The sequence below is a fragment of the Onychomys torridus genome, chromosome 3 (genome assembly GCF_903995425.1).
Source record: "Onychomys torridus chromosome 3, mOncTor1.1, whole genome shotgun sequence".
In the NCBI taxonomy this organism is placed as follows: Eukaryota; Metazoa; Chordata; class Mammalia; order Rodentia; family Cricetidae; genus Onychomys; species Onychomys torridus.
In genome coordinates this window covers 70,739,179-70,752,586 of record NC_050445.1, presented here as the reverse complement: position 1 = coordinate 70,752,586, position 13,408 = coordinate 70,739,179, and the positions used below count along the sequence as shown (strand labels likewise).

The 13,408-nt window shown below is 41.2% G+C and overlaps 1 protein-coding gene across 2 annotated transcripts in view; it reads left to right on the top strand.

The window, feature by feature from the left end:
- Positions 1 to 13,408, top strand: part of Grm3 (glutamate metabotropic receptor 3) — a 216,025-nt gene that overhangs the window by 170,659 nt on the left and 31,958 nt on the right. The gene's annotated exons all lie outside the window — the stretch shown is intronic.

Genomic DNA, 13,408 nt, shown 5'->3' with positions numbered 1-13,408 from the left:
AGTAAGTATTTGGGTCTCTACTGCAGAGGTTATTTATAGATTATATACATGTGAAATCATTGGCATAGTTAAGCAGACAGGGGAAAAACAATCACTTCAGGAAAACTTCAAAAAAGGAAAGAGGAAATAGTTCAGAAGAGGTGGTGCAATTCCACACACCTGTAATTTCAATGTAGGCTACATAGGGAGACCCTGAAAAACAAACAAGGCACATGAATTTGAGACACTCCTACATTTAAAATATGAGTAAGAATTTATGAGTTAAATACATAGTAGTATAAGAGTAAAAATATCTTCCTTTCTGAATTTGGAACTATAAGGAGATTTAGAAGCTTACCAATGTGTAGCTCAGATGTGACTTTAGACATCTTCATTATCCAGTAATTATCACTATAATTTTAGAATTATGAATAGCTTTCTCCGAGGAACCCTAAATGCTTTATGTATCGCTCCTAATGTATCTCCCTAGAATTGATATTAAATCATAAAATGATACATTATTGAAAGTTAAGCAAAAACACCATTAGTATCTTGCTATATTCAGTTTTAGATTCCTTTGGGGAAACACTCAGTTCTCCATTTTCACTTTCAGGGAGGTGAATCAAAGCAGAGCTGCAATTCCCAGTTTATTTGTGAATATATAATTAACAAAAAACGATAGCCCAGTCATTCTTCCCAGTCCCCTTCTTCATGGCACACTCTGCCTGGCTGTCCATCACTCTTCAATGAATGCCATCCAATGAGCTGTTGGGCTTGCTTTTTATAGCTCCCAAGTTATACTTCAGGGAAATTTCAAGCACAGCTAGGCTGGAGGTCAGTGCAAGGACCAAAAACCATCTCTCGGCTTTTCTCATCACTGTCAGGAATCAGTTGTATCTTCTGAAGCCCCAGAATTCATGTGTTCATTAATCAATTCAATAAATAATTACTGAGACCTTACTGTAGGATAGGCTCTGCACCGATACATTGAAGGAAGATATTGATGCTCTCTAGTACCAGGGAAGTTAGATTCTACTAAAGAGTGTTCAAATATAGACAAGCGACTATAATAGTGGGATATAGCTAACTGTCATTGGTTGAACTTTAACCTCCAATCCTTCTTTAGGCTTCCAAAGTGTTGTTCTCTGTGACAACACTGGAATCTTCACAGACACCTATGATTCCATGCTCTGTCCTAATTGTTGGCTCTTTTCTCTTACATGGTAAGACACTGTCCCAAAAAATACAGTAATTTAAAAATAACTAAAATAGGACTGGAGAGATGGCTCAAAGGTTAAGAGCACTGACTGTTCTTCCAGAGGTTCTGAGTTCAATTCCCAGCAACCACATGGTGGCTTACAGCCATCTGTAATGAGATCTGGTGCCCTCTTCTGATCTGCAAGCATACATGCAGGCAGAATGTTGTATACATACTAAATAAGTAAATCTTTTTAAAAAAATATTTAAAAAATAACTAAAATCCTAATTTTTCTACCCATTGTTCCTATTTAATTATCATCAATATTTTTAAATGAAAACCCATAATCATCTTCAAGTCCACTCTCTTACTGCCACTTCAAAAGTTCAATCCTATCTCAGCACGTGGTGTACAACTATAATCCTAGAATTTGGGGAAGACTATAGCAGAGGGTGGTCAGTCTAAGGACAGACTGAGATATAGAGAGAGATCCTATCTTAAGAAATGGCAAAATAAAGAAAAAAGAAATGGCAAAATAAAATAACAAATAACGCAAATCGTCTTCATTCCTCACCCTAGGCATTCGTTGTTAATTTCCATCTCCATTCTTACACTCCTAGAGTTTATTCTTCACTGAGAACTAAGAGAAAGACAGTAAACATTAAAGTCCATCACAAGCTGTGAGTACTTTTCGTTGATAAGAGAACAATGCATAACCATATTACTGGAAGCCATAAAGCCGCCGATAGTCTGGCGTCCTTGAAACTCCAAGTCTTTATTTCCTTTCCGACCCTTCATTCTCTGTGCTTCAGCTACACTTTCCTTCTTTCATCTATCAAACGTAGCAAGCATGGCCCTACTTTAAAATTTGTATTTCTTTTCTCTCTGACTAGAATTTTCTTCCTCTAGAACCTTGAAAGAGGTGACTCCTCATCTTGAGCAAATGATTTCTTTAAAGAAGTGATATTTGATCACACTGTTAAAGACTCTCAGAGCTATTACATTGTTTTCAATTTTGTCTCAGTGCTTGCTACAGTTTAAATTGATATTCTGTAACACTGCTGGTTTGTTTAAAACTTACCAGAATATTTGGTATTATGCAAGGATCATAAATATATTCTTCACTCTTTCAGCCCTAACATCTAGTAGATGTTTGATAAATAAATCATTGATCTGAGCTAAGATCAAGAATGACGGGCATACAAAGGGATGTCACATGTCACAATATTGAAGGGTCAACAAAACTAAGCCACACCTTGAGACATAAATAAGGATTACACAAGAGATGAAGACACAGGCAAAGAAAAATACATGTGCAAGCAGAGGCAAAGCAATATGAGAAGCTTTCCAGGGATAAAATGTTGTCATTATTCCTGGAGCAAAGACCTTGAGAAGAATGCCCCCAGAGTTGGGTGGTGTGTACTTGTGGTGAAGGAAAGACTAGGAATGGTAATGAACCCTTTGTTGAGAAGTAAAATTATTATAAAAGCACCAAGTTTATTGAGAAATAGTTTTCATGATAATAAAAATGTAGTAAAGGGTTTTGTTGGTCTTTGGGCGTACTGGGATCTGAACCTCAGCTTACCTGCAAGCCAATGCTGGTCTCTTGAGATACACCCTCAACCCTTGCGGAGGAATTTTGATAACTAGAGTGCTGTAGCAAGTATAGTTTTGGGGAGATCATTCCAGCTGCAGCATAGAAAAGGGTGAGAGGTGGGAGTGTCAGGGTTCTTAGTCAAAGAAGGGAAGTCAGTTACCAGGCTGAAAAGAATGTTTTTCGCTGGAAGTACACAAATCTAGGCTTTCTGGAGTGTTTTGGTAAATGGAATTTACCAAAGTGAACTTAATAAGTAAAATTAACCTTATGAAACTTCTACTAAAATTTTAATAAAAGAAAAGGGTCTTCTAGATTTTCCATACATCACCTTTAACTTGATTTTAAAAAGATAATTCTGCTCTTGCTACTTGGAAATTTCATATATGATGAATTTGACACACACCCCCCATTGACCTCATTCTCCCTCTCTCTCACTGAAGCTTTTCTCTCAACAAACCCCACTCCTTCTTTCTGTTCTTTTGGATATGAGAGAGAGAGAGACAGACAGACAGACAGACAGACACCCTCTGAGTTAAACTGTGGATGATTTCATTGGAATATGTTTACTGGATCATGGGAAATCTAGCAGTGGCTAGATCACCAAAGAAAACCACACAAGCACACACACACACACACACACACACACACACACACACACACACACACACATCATTAACCACCCACAGTCACTCAGTAAGGAAAGGGCTCCCTCTGTGATCAAATGTTGAAGGTTCCTATTTTGGGCAGCTCTTGTGTAAATAAGTAATCACAGCTGCGCCAAGTTCCTGAGGGCAAAGGCCATGTCAAGCTCAGAAGACACTTTGACGGCACTCCTCTGTCTCCTAAATTCTTTCCTCTCACTCCTCTGAGATGTTCTCTGAGCCTTGGAGAGCATGATACAGATGCTCCATTTAGAGCTGAGTGTTCAATTGTCACTTATTTTCAGCACTTTTATGACCATTTATGAGTCTCAGCATTAACTTCTCCCCGCTACCTACACACAAAAATGGTTTTATAAACAAGCAGCAGATTTTCCACTTACAGCCTATGACCTCCCAGGCATAGGTTCTTGATCAGATTTACAGTAGCAGTTATGAGTTGTCTCTTGGGAAATGGGGCTCAAATCCAATAAGAATACATTGTATAGCTGGGCAGTGGTGGTGTATGCCTTTAATCTCAGCACTCAGGAGGGAGAGGCAGGCAGGTCTCTGTGACTTTGAGGCCAGCCTGGTCTACAGAGTGAGTTCCAGGACAGCCAGGGCTGTTACACAGAGAAACCCTGTCTTGGGGGTGGGGGTGCGGTGGTGGCGAGGGAATACATTGTATATATCTATAATAGTTTTGCTACTGTTGTACCAATGGATGCACCCTGATTGACAGTGCATTATTTTAGCTTGTGAGGGTCACAGATAGGTGAAACTCTTGATGAAAAGACAATTATTTTTCATTACAGAATTAAAATGCTAAGCATGATTTAAAAAATAATCCACAGATATGCTCTCAAAAGTCACTGTCAAAAATGAAATGGTCCAGTGAATAATCTTAAACTTATCCAGAAGCTAGTTAACAGCACAAAAGCAACTATTGAGTGTATTATTTATTTGGTGACATTATTTACCAGGTGAAAGAAAACACAAGGTGCAGCGGAGCCCACCATAAGAGTTTTCTTTAGGGAAGGGAAAAGGTGGAGGTGGCTAGACCCACCAAAAAGAAAGGTGCAGGGGGGAGGGGGAGAGAGCCGGGAGCTGGTAGAGCCTGCTTTTATAGGTCACCTCGTGTATGTGTATATGGGCTTTTGTAGCTACACCATGCATGCGCATAGATTACGTGATCACTGATCATGCTGCCCACAGATTACACAGGACACAAGGCACAGAGTGACTAAGCATTTTGCCTGATTACTGACAGTGCATTTGTAGTCATGTGACTCCAGAGGTAGCTAGGAATAACAACATTCCACTTTTTTTGTTATTATAAAAAATTAGGGGTTGGGTGGCGGGTGAATGGGAATGGGGGTACCATGTCTCTTAGAACTGCTTCCAGCTGACTTGGTGGGCCTTGGTTAATTTGGCAGGAGAGGGGGGAGCGTTTCTTGAGATAGCCAAACATTCTGAGGTAGCTGATAGTCTTGCTGCTGTTTTGAACACTGTGGAATCGTCCAGTGGTGCTTGGATATGACGGCTAGGATCTGACAGCTTGCACCCGACAAACTGAAGTGGATCTGACCTGTCCAGGTGGGCCCAAGCCAACACCTGGAGCTCAGAAGAATTTTTAAGTTTACAAAGGAGACAAATTTTAGACATATTAAGAAGCAACCAAAGGGAATTTAAAATCCTGAACTGGTAGCTATGATATTATAGTGCTTAGTACTCTGCTATCAGAATTTTATTGGCTAGTGTTAAAGTCATAGAGTCATATATCAAGAAAGAGAGAGAGAAAATTCTAGAACATGCTTTCTTTTTTCCACTATTTTCAATTAGGCTTCCTATCTTTACCTGAGACAAACCTTAAGGCACCTGTTTCCTTTCATTATCTCTGTATCACTTCAGCATCCAGGACACATAGGTGATCAATTGCTGAGGGCATAAACTGTTATATTAAAGTCTGTTTTTGCAGAGTCCAGACCCTTTTGAGTCTGGGGGTGTGAATACCTCTGGAGTGTTACTGTTTCTTTCTGCCTGGGTATATTTGATGATCCTTGTGCCTCCAGCTCTATGGCTGATGGTGGTCCTGTAACAATTAGCTGAGTAGTTAATTAGAAATTTGAATATGTTACTAGACACACAGGGGGAAACTAATGAAGCAGAATGTAGTTGGTAGAGACAGAAGAACGTGGAGGGAGACTCAGGAAGAAAAACATATGGGGTTCCCAATCCAGTGGGATTGAGTCTGATTGTGGGGTGACACCTCACTCTTCTGGAATTGGAGACAAGGCAGTTGATCTCAGTGTCCTCTGGAACTCAAGAAAGCAGAGCTCTGTTTGTGTCACCATGTATGAGGAGGAATTCCCATGGGTTGGGGGTGGGGTAAAAGTCTAGGAGGAGGAGGAGGAGAGGAGCTGCTGATGAGTCTGGGTCTAGCAAATGGGGGGAGCAAATGAAATGGAAGCTCCTACCTTGGCTAAAAGTTCTCTTCCCATTAAAGACACAGGACAAGTTGGCATGACCAAAAATGAGGATAAGGGGGATACCCCTGAAAATACAATTAAGTGGTGGGGGTCTGATGAGGTAGGTACAGCTGTCCCCCTACCACAACAATAGGGAGATCAAAAGGAGAGGTAGGTCTCCAAAACTCCCTCAGGACCAAGTAAGTGGCCCTGGTGTCCAAAAGGAAGAAAATAGGTCACCCTGATACTGTAATGGCTCCCTGTGGGAGATGACAGTTGTCAGGCCAGAGCCTGGGCATCGTCAATCATTGATGGCCAAGCCTGGAAGGTCAGCTAGAGGGTGGTCTGTGTTTGATGTCCCCGTGCCATGAAGTGCACATGGGCAGTCGATTGACCAATGTCCCTCTTGGTGGCACTTTGGACATGGCCCCAGTGGCCCATGTGGGGCAGGGCAAGTATGAGCCCAATGGCCTTCTCAACCACATTTAAAACAAGGACCTGGGGGCCTTCAGGTGACTGGTAGATGGCCTTGACCAGCATTTCATATTCCTGCCTACGAGCTTTTTCATCTCTCCCATGGTACACCTTAAATGCCAGCGCTTAGATTTCTGCCTGTGGGGTCAGGGGCCCTCTCTCCAGACACTAAAGTTTGGCCCTAAGGTCAGGGAAGCTCTGCAAAAAGAAATGGGTCATACAGAGCTGTCTGCCCTCTGGGGTCTCAGGATCTAGATTAGTATACTGTAAGAGGACCTTTGTAAGTTGCTCTAGAAATTGAGACAGACTCTCTTGTCTGTCCTAAACTATGCCTAGGAAGCCTTTCATAGTTTACTGGTTTGAGGGCAGCCTTGCAAAGACCTGCTGGGAGGCAGGTCATAACCTGATCCCTAGCCTCAGCTCCAGGAGGATGTGCTGCCTTAGTCTGACGGACTTTTTCTGCATGTATCCTAGCCTGTTCCCAGATAGGTCTGCACTCCTCAGGAAGTAGGTTGTTAGTTAGGGTCATGCATATATCATGAAAGTTAAGACTTAGGATTGGGTGATATTTTGGAGTTGTTTAATAAATGGGGTAGAGTTGGACATATAAGAACCCAGTTTCTTTTCTATCTGAGAGAGTTCTGCCAGTGAGAAAGGGACATGTACCTTAATCAGTCCATCCACCCTGGCTACCTCTCACAAAGGGAAGGTGGTTATGGCTGCCAGGTTGGTTTGACTGGGGTGGAGTTCCTTAGCAGCTCGAGAATGTATGACAGGAGGAGTCACAGTGGGAGCCAGAGTCGGGTGGTTGGAGCAGCCTGGTACTGGAGAGGAGGAAGGGGCTGGAGGAGCTGGAGGAACAGTCACTGGAGGAGAAGAAGGAGCGGGAGGGTGGAAAGACAGAGAGGTTCATTAGCAGGGTCTAAAGCAGTAGTGCAGGGTTCCTCAGGTGTGGGTTGCATAACCAGGAGCATGTGGGCAAGTGAACAGGAATCAAGGAGAGAGAGTTTGGAGCTGAGATAGAAAAAAGCTTGAATATAAGGGAACTCTTTCCATTTGTCCATTCACTGACAGAAGTTAGATAACTCCTGTAAAATATCAGGGTCCAGTGAGCCATTAGGTGGGCATTTTTATTGTTATCTAAGGGATATTTGGGCTATTTTTTAGTGAAGAGGTGGATAAGCTTGGAAGTCTGTAAGTAGGACATTAAGCTGAGAGGTCTGAGGGTTTCTAAAAAGACATCCCAGAGGAGATGGGGGGCTTATGGGATTGGAGGCCTTATTTCCCACAGCTACAGCAAAGAGAAAAAAAGACAAAAATGCAATAAAAAATTAAATGAGATCCAATGCTTATGATAAGAGATTAACCGAGGATCAATAATGGCACAAGTCACTCAGTATTCCGTTGGGCAAAGAGCAAGAGTTGGGGCGGTAGCCTGAGGACAGGGGTCCAAGAGACAAGAATGCACAAAAATGAGGCCTCAGACTGCAGCCGTAGGGAATGGCCAGAGATGACAGACAGGAATGGGAGCCAATGTAGCCACTAAAGACCTTGAATGGGAGTACCCCCAGTTCCAAAATCACCAGAGGGATGCTGGACAATCGACGGGAAATACTTGTGCTGACTGGTTAAGGGAAAGCTCACCAATCCACCAATTGAAGTAGCTGGTGTTGCAAGGCGGCCAGGCAGATGGACAGTGGGCAGTTGCAGATGAAACAACCCCGGTTCAGGATCCTGGTGCAGGACACTGAGAGAGCCTGTTTGGTTCTGGTACCAATGTTATTTATTGTCTGTGTTATTTACTGAGCGTGAGAAAATACTAGGTACAACAGAACCCACTATAAGAATTTTTATTAGGGAAGAGAAAGAGTGGAGGTGGATAGGCCTACTGAAAAGAAAGGTGGGGGTGTGGAGAGAGACAGAGAGGGAGAGAGGTGCAAACTACCTCCGGAGAGAGGGAGAGAGCAAAGAGGGGTGGAGCCAGCTTTTATAGGTCACCTCACACATGCGTATATGGACTTACGTAGCTATTCCATGCATGTGCATAGATTATGTGACCACACTGTGCATGGATTATGTAGGACATAAGGCCCTGGAGTGATTAGGCATTTTGCCTGAGGGCTGATAGCACATGTGAGGTCATGTGACTCCAGAGGTGGCTAGGAATAATAACAGAATGTAGTCCAGACCTTGAAAGAGGATAAGACCTGCCTGATGCTATCTCATGTCACAGGCTAAAAAATGGTGTGAATCACCACTTTCCATGAAGACGACAGAAAGAAATGAATTCTTCCTCAAAGAAACTACATATAGAAACCTTCAAGTTACAACCTGAAGATGATTTTGCCAAAAAGAGAAGCACTACCTGTCTTTCTTTTTTAAGACTGAGCTGGTTTTATTGTATACATAAGAGCATGTACCTGTGTGTGTGTGTGCTTGGTTCCTGTGAAGGCCAGAAGACAATATATCAGATCCCCCCAAATCTGAGTTATAGACAGTTGGCAGTCACCATGTGAATGACAGGAGCCAAACCTAGGTCCTCTTCAAAACCACTTAACCACTCTGCCATCTCTCCAACTTCAATCACTCTTAACTGGTCATTCAGCAAACACTTAATACTATGCTTCTTACTATGTATATCTGAGACCACTAAATCACTGCGAGATAATAAATCTCAGAGATGAAAGTACTAAAGGTAAATGTAAATTAGGCTGGACAATCTAAGAACAAGAATAGGATCAGACAGAGCTTGAAGTTAAAAACAAGTGCTAGATTCACGGAGACCTCACTTTGGGTCCTGAGATTTTTCACATAGTAGTATTTACATAACTCAAATTCATTGCTACCAAATCCCCGACTAAATTGTTTAAAAAGATCCACTTTATTAGGTTAAATTCAATGGCAGGGTCAAAACATAAGAATGGATACTGGAGTGGGTGCTCAGAAAAACATATATAGCCGGGCGGTGGTGGTGCACGCCTTTAATCCCAGCACTCGGAAGGCAGAGCCAAGCAGATCTCTGTGAGTTTGAGGCCAGCCTGGGCTACCAAGTGAGTTCTAGGAAAGGCGCAAAGCTACACAGAAACCCTGTCTCGAAAAACCAAATAAATAAATAAATAAATGAAAAGAAAAGAAAAACATATATGGGGCAAAAGGCATACATATAATTATTTCTTCCATGTATGATTGAAAGAAAGAATTGTGGAGAAAATACACAGAGGAAGGAGTAGATAGAGTGAGGGTGTAATGCAACAAAAAAAAGGAGTATGAAAAAGTATCTAGCAGATGCCCAGATCTTAGTCAATTCCCAGTAGCACTGAAATCCCAGAAATATAACACTCTAAGTAGCAATAAAAGATGAAAGTCTGTTGCTACAATGCCAGAAAGAGGTAAGTTAGCTTTCTGGGTTCTCAGGTATATTCTGTTGATCATAGCTTATCTTCTGGATCCCATGTTCCTAAATCACAGTTCAAACCTCTGGTCAAAACTGGGTAAAAAGTTTTGACCTCACCAGTCTTCATATACTGACCCTTCAGCATCTGTCTCAGGCATCTTTCCTGTAAGGTGTATCTGCTTGTAAAACGTATCCCGGTGAGCTGCCTCAAACAGCTCCAGCTTCCCCATTTGAAAGAGCACTTCACTTTACACTGCACTTATCACAGTTGGAGATGCTTGCTGCCATTTGCTGAATTCATAGGATGAAGATAAAAAGGGGAGAAATAGCTGTCATTATTTGTATGTCTTTATGCACATGCGGGAAGCAGGGGATCTAAGAAAACTTAGTTTTTCACCTTTCCCCTCTATTCTGCAACAATTTTTGTAAATGTCTTCCTTCTAAAGCCACACACTGCCAAGCAAAGCTTTGAGAAAGGACTTCCCATTCATTCTAATTGCTACCTTAAAAATGTTAGACTTGTGCTTTGAATGAGTCACTATACAGTGTATTCAAGAAAGACAATCATACATCCGAAAGCCGACAAAAGAAGCAGTCTTCCAAGGATAATTTTGAAACTGTTGCAGGAATGCTATTGAAAACTGACCATTCTAGCAGCCACAGTTAGAGATGGAGAGACCTAGCCTTATGATGTGCTAGTCCGCAGGATCAGGGGCAAAATCACCTCCAAATGTCCGTGATCAGCAGCCACAAAATTGACGAGACTAGTAACTTCAATTTTTGCAGTGCAATTACTCAGGGGTACTTAATCCAAGATGTTTAAATCCTTGAATGCCAAATCACAGACCATCTTTACCTCCTTCCAAAGTTGTCCATTACTAGTTCTAAAGTGGAGGGGCAGAGAGATGATTCAGTGCTTATGAGTACTAGCTGCTGTTACAAAGGACCCAGGCTACCAGCACCCACACTGAACAGCTCACAACCACCTGGAACTCCAGTTCCAGAAGCTCTGACACCCTCTTCTGGCTCCTGAGGGTACCTACATGCACATGATGTACATACAGACACCAGGCACAAACAAGTACACACAAACTAATTTATTTTTAATTTCTAAAAGTTTTTAAAGCTTACGTCTAAAGTGGAAAAAACTTGTGATACTAAAAATAGTTTTAAAAAATCCTTCCCACTCTACAGAAGACAGATCAACATAAAGTAAGAATAGAAGATAGTTGTATAAGGATGATACATGACAAATTCTAGGTGAATCTAATGGAGACTCCTTAAACCCCTCAAAGAGTTTTCTTTCACCATTCCAAAAGTTACCTTTTCCAAGATCTCCATAGGAACAGTGATTACAAGAGAAAGGTTCGGGTTTTGCAACATAAATCCAGACTTTTGTAACATGAACCTATGACCAGGTTCTTACAGTGTTTTTAAATGCATACTCTAAACAGCAACCACTCCTTTGGGGGGGGCAGTTTTGTTTTCTGTTTGTTTGTTTGTTAATGTAGAGAGGGTATCTAGCTTGTAACATATAAAAAGTGTACAGATGTGGGAAAAGGGAGAGTAGGCACTCAAAGCTCAAACATGTCCCATTTTTGTTTGAAAATGTCTGCATGAGTGGGGTAGTGCAAACACGGTACAACATCAGGAGCTCAGCTCTGATGCTTGGGTAGAGAAGTCAGGTGAGGAGGTGTTCTCTCAGGACCGCTGTTTTAAACTGACTATAGAAATGGGTGCCTTAAATTGAGGTTTTCATATAAATTAGAATGTAGTATGTTTTGAGTGCCTTATGATGCAAGACCATCTAATTCACTCCCAAGTGTCTTTTGGCATTAAGATAAAAGACTTAAATATTAGCCTCAAATACACCAGGTTACTTCAGAGGGTTATAGCAATATAATCACACAGTATAGTGTGTGTGTGTGTGTGTGTGTGTGTGTGTGTGTGTGTGTGTGTGTACAAATTGTATCAACTTTAAATATTAGTTAACATTTGGGGAGATATCTTGCTTTATGTCTAATATTGCTCATTATTTCTTTTTTAATTTCCTTGTTCATTTTTGAGGAGATATTTATTACATGCTGGTCACATGGTTTGCAACAATAAGGAAAATCCTGCTACAAATCCCTATTGCACACACACACACACACACACACACACACACACACACACACACACACACCAGAAGAAAATAAGTCAACATATCTTAGATCACCCAGAACAAATATCCAATTTAAGCATTCTCAGTCTTAGGGCACTTTTGCTTTCAATGTATCATGTGCCTAATGTTTAGCTAGGAAGGTCCTGGAGTGCAAAGACACAGCCTCACACATTCTTCTGTGTATCTAACTGAGATTATTCACCGAAACAAGGTCTAATATGTCTTCACATCCTACAACGTGTGTGTGTGTGTGTGTGTGTGTGTGTGTGTGTGTGTGTGTGTGTGAACTCCCAGATATAATCAGGCAAGATTTTTGCTTAAAGCATTACTATATTACAAATCATTTCCACAAACTGTGAAAGAGCACAGTGCTGCAGAGTTATGCCCCGTGACCAGAGATCAGGCAACTATTTCTATTCACTAAAAAGAAATAAGTTCTGTCAGAAAATGTAAATGGTTTAGTGTAATTTAAGTGAAGTCTAAATTCTAAAGCACTGTTTATGAGTCATAGAGCAGCCATATGTACAGACTTACGCCATTTAGCCAGAGCTCAGACACCCAACTAATGTCAATACAGCAGTTACTGAGCCACAGGCCCAGGTCCCCTCCCTCACTTACTCATTTATTAATTTTTCCACTGAACATCTGGTGAGAGCAGGCACTCTAACAATCTGCTCAAAAGTCACAAAACCATTTCTTTATGTTAGAAACTGAACTAAACTCTAAATTAAAAGTTCACGATATGTACACATGAAACACACACAAAAAGTGAGGTGGCCAGTTAGTAATGAGGCTGAGATTTCAGTGAAGGCATCAGGCTGTGGGGAAAGTGGTATGTAACAGCCTCAAACCCCAAGGAACTCGAGAAGATGGGAAACCCAGAGCAAATAAATATCATATAGAGTTAAATCACAGCGGAGGAGGTCTGAGTCCTGGGTAGAGGTTGTTATGGTCACATATGGCATGTTTAGGTGTGTTCTCCATTATCAAGCTTCCTTGACAAATTTTCTCTCTCAGTTAAAAAGAAAATCAAATTTAAAGATCTCTCTATATAATTTTCTTTCTAACTAGAAGTTTTTCCTTTCTCTCTTGACATTTTTTTGAGATAATTACATCTCATTTTTAGAACGTGTTCTTCCTAAGACATCATTTAAAGGGGTGGAAATTCAAATGTCACCAAGAAAACAGTTCTCCAGGTGGGGACTAGGCAAACTACACCACTTTCTCACTCTGACTGTGTCCAATTGTCCCAGTGGAGAAGGGAATAAACATTTTCTCCAAATATTTTATGAAAGGACACCAATTCAGGCATTTTGAAAATATAGCATGTTACAAAGCCAAACATTTCTCATGTTTAAATTTAACCCATTGCCTTTGTGTTATACTTCTTTTTCGCATTTATATGTGCATACATACACATACATGGTATACATATATGTATTTGTGTTCTTGTGTGGAGGCACATGTGTGTGTGTGCAGATGCATGTGCACATATG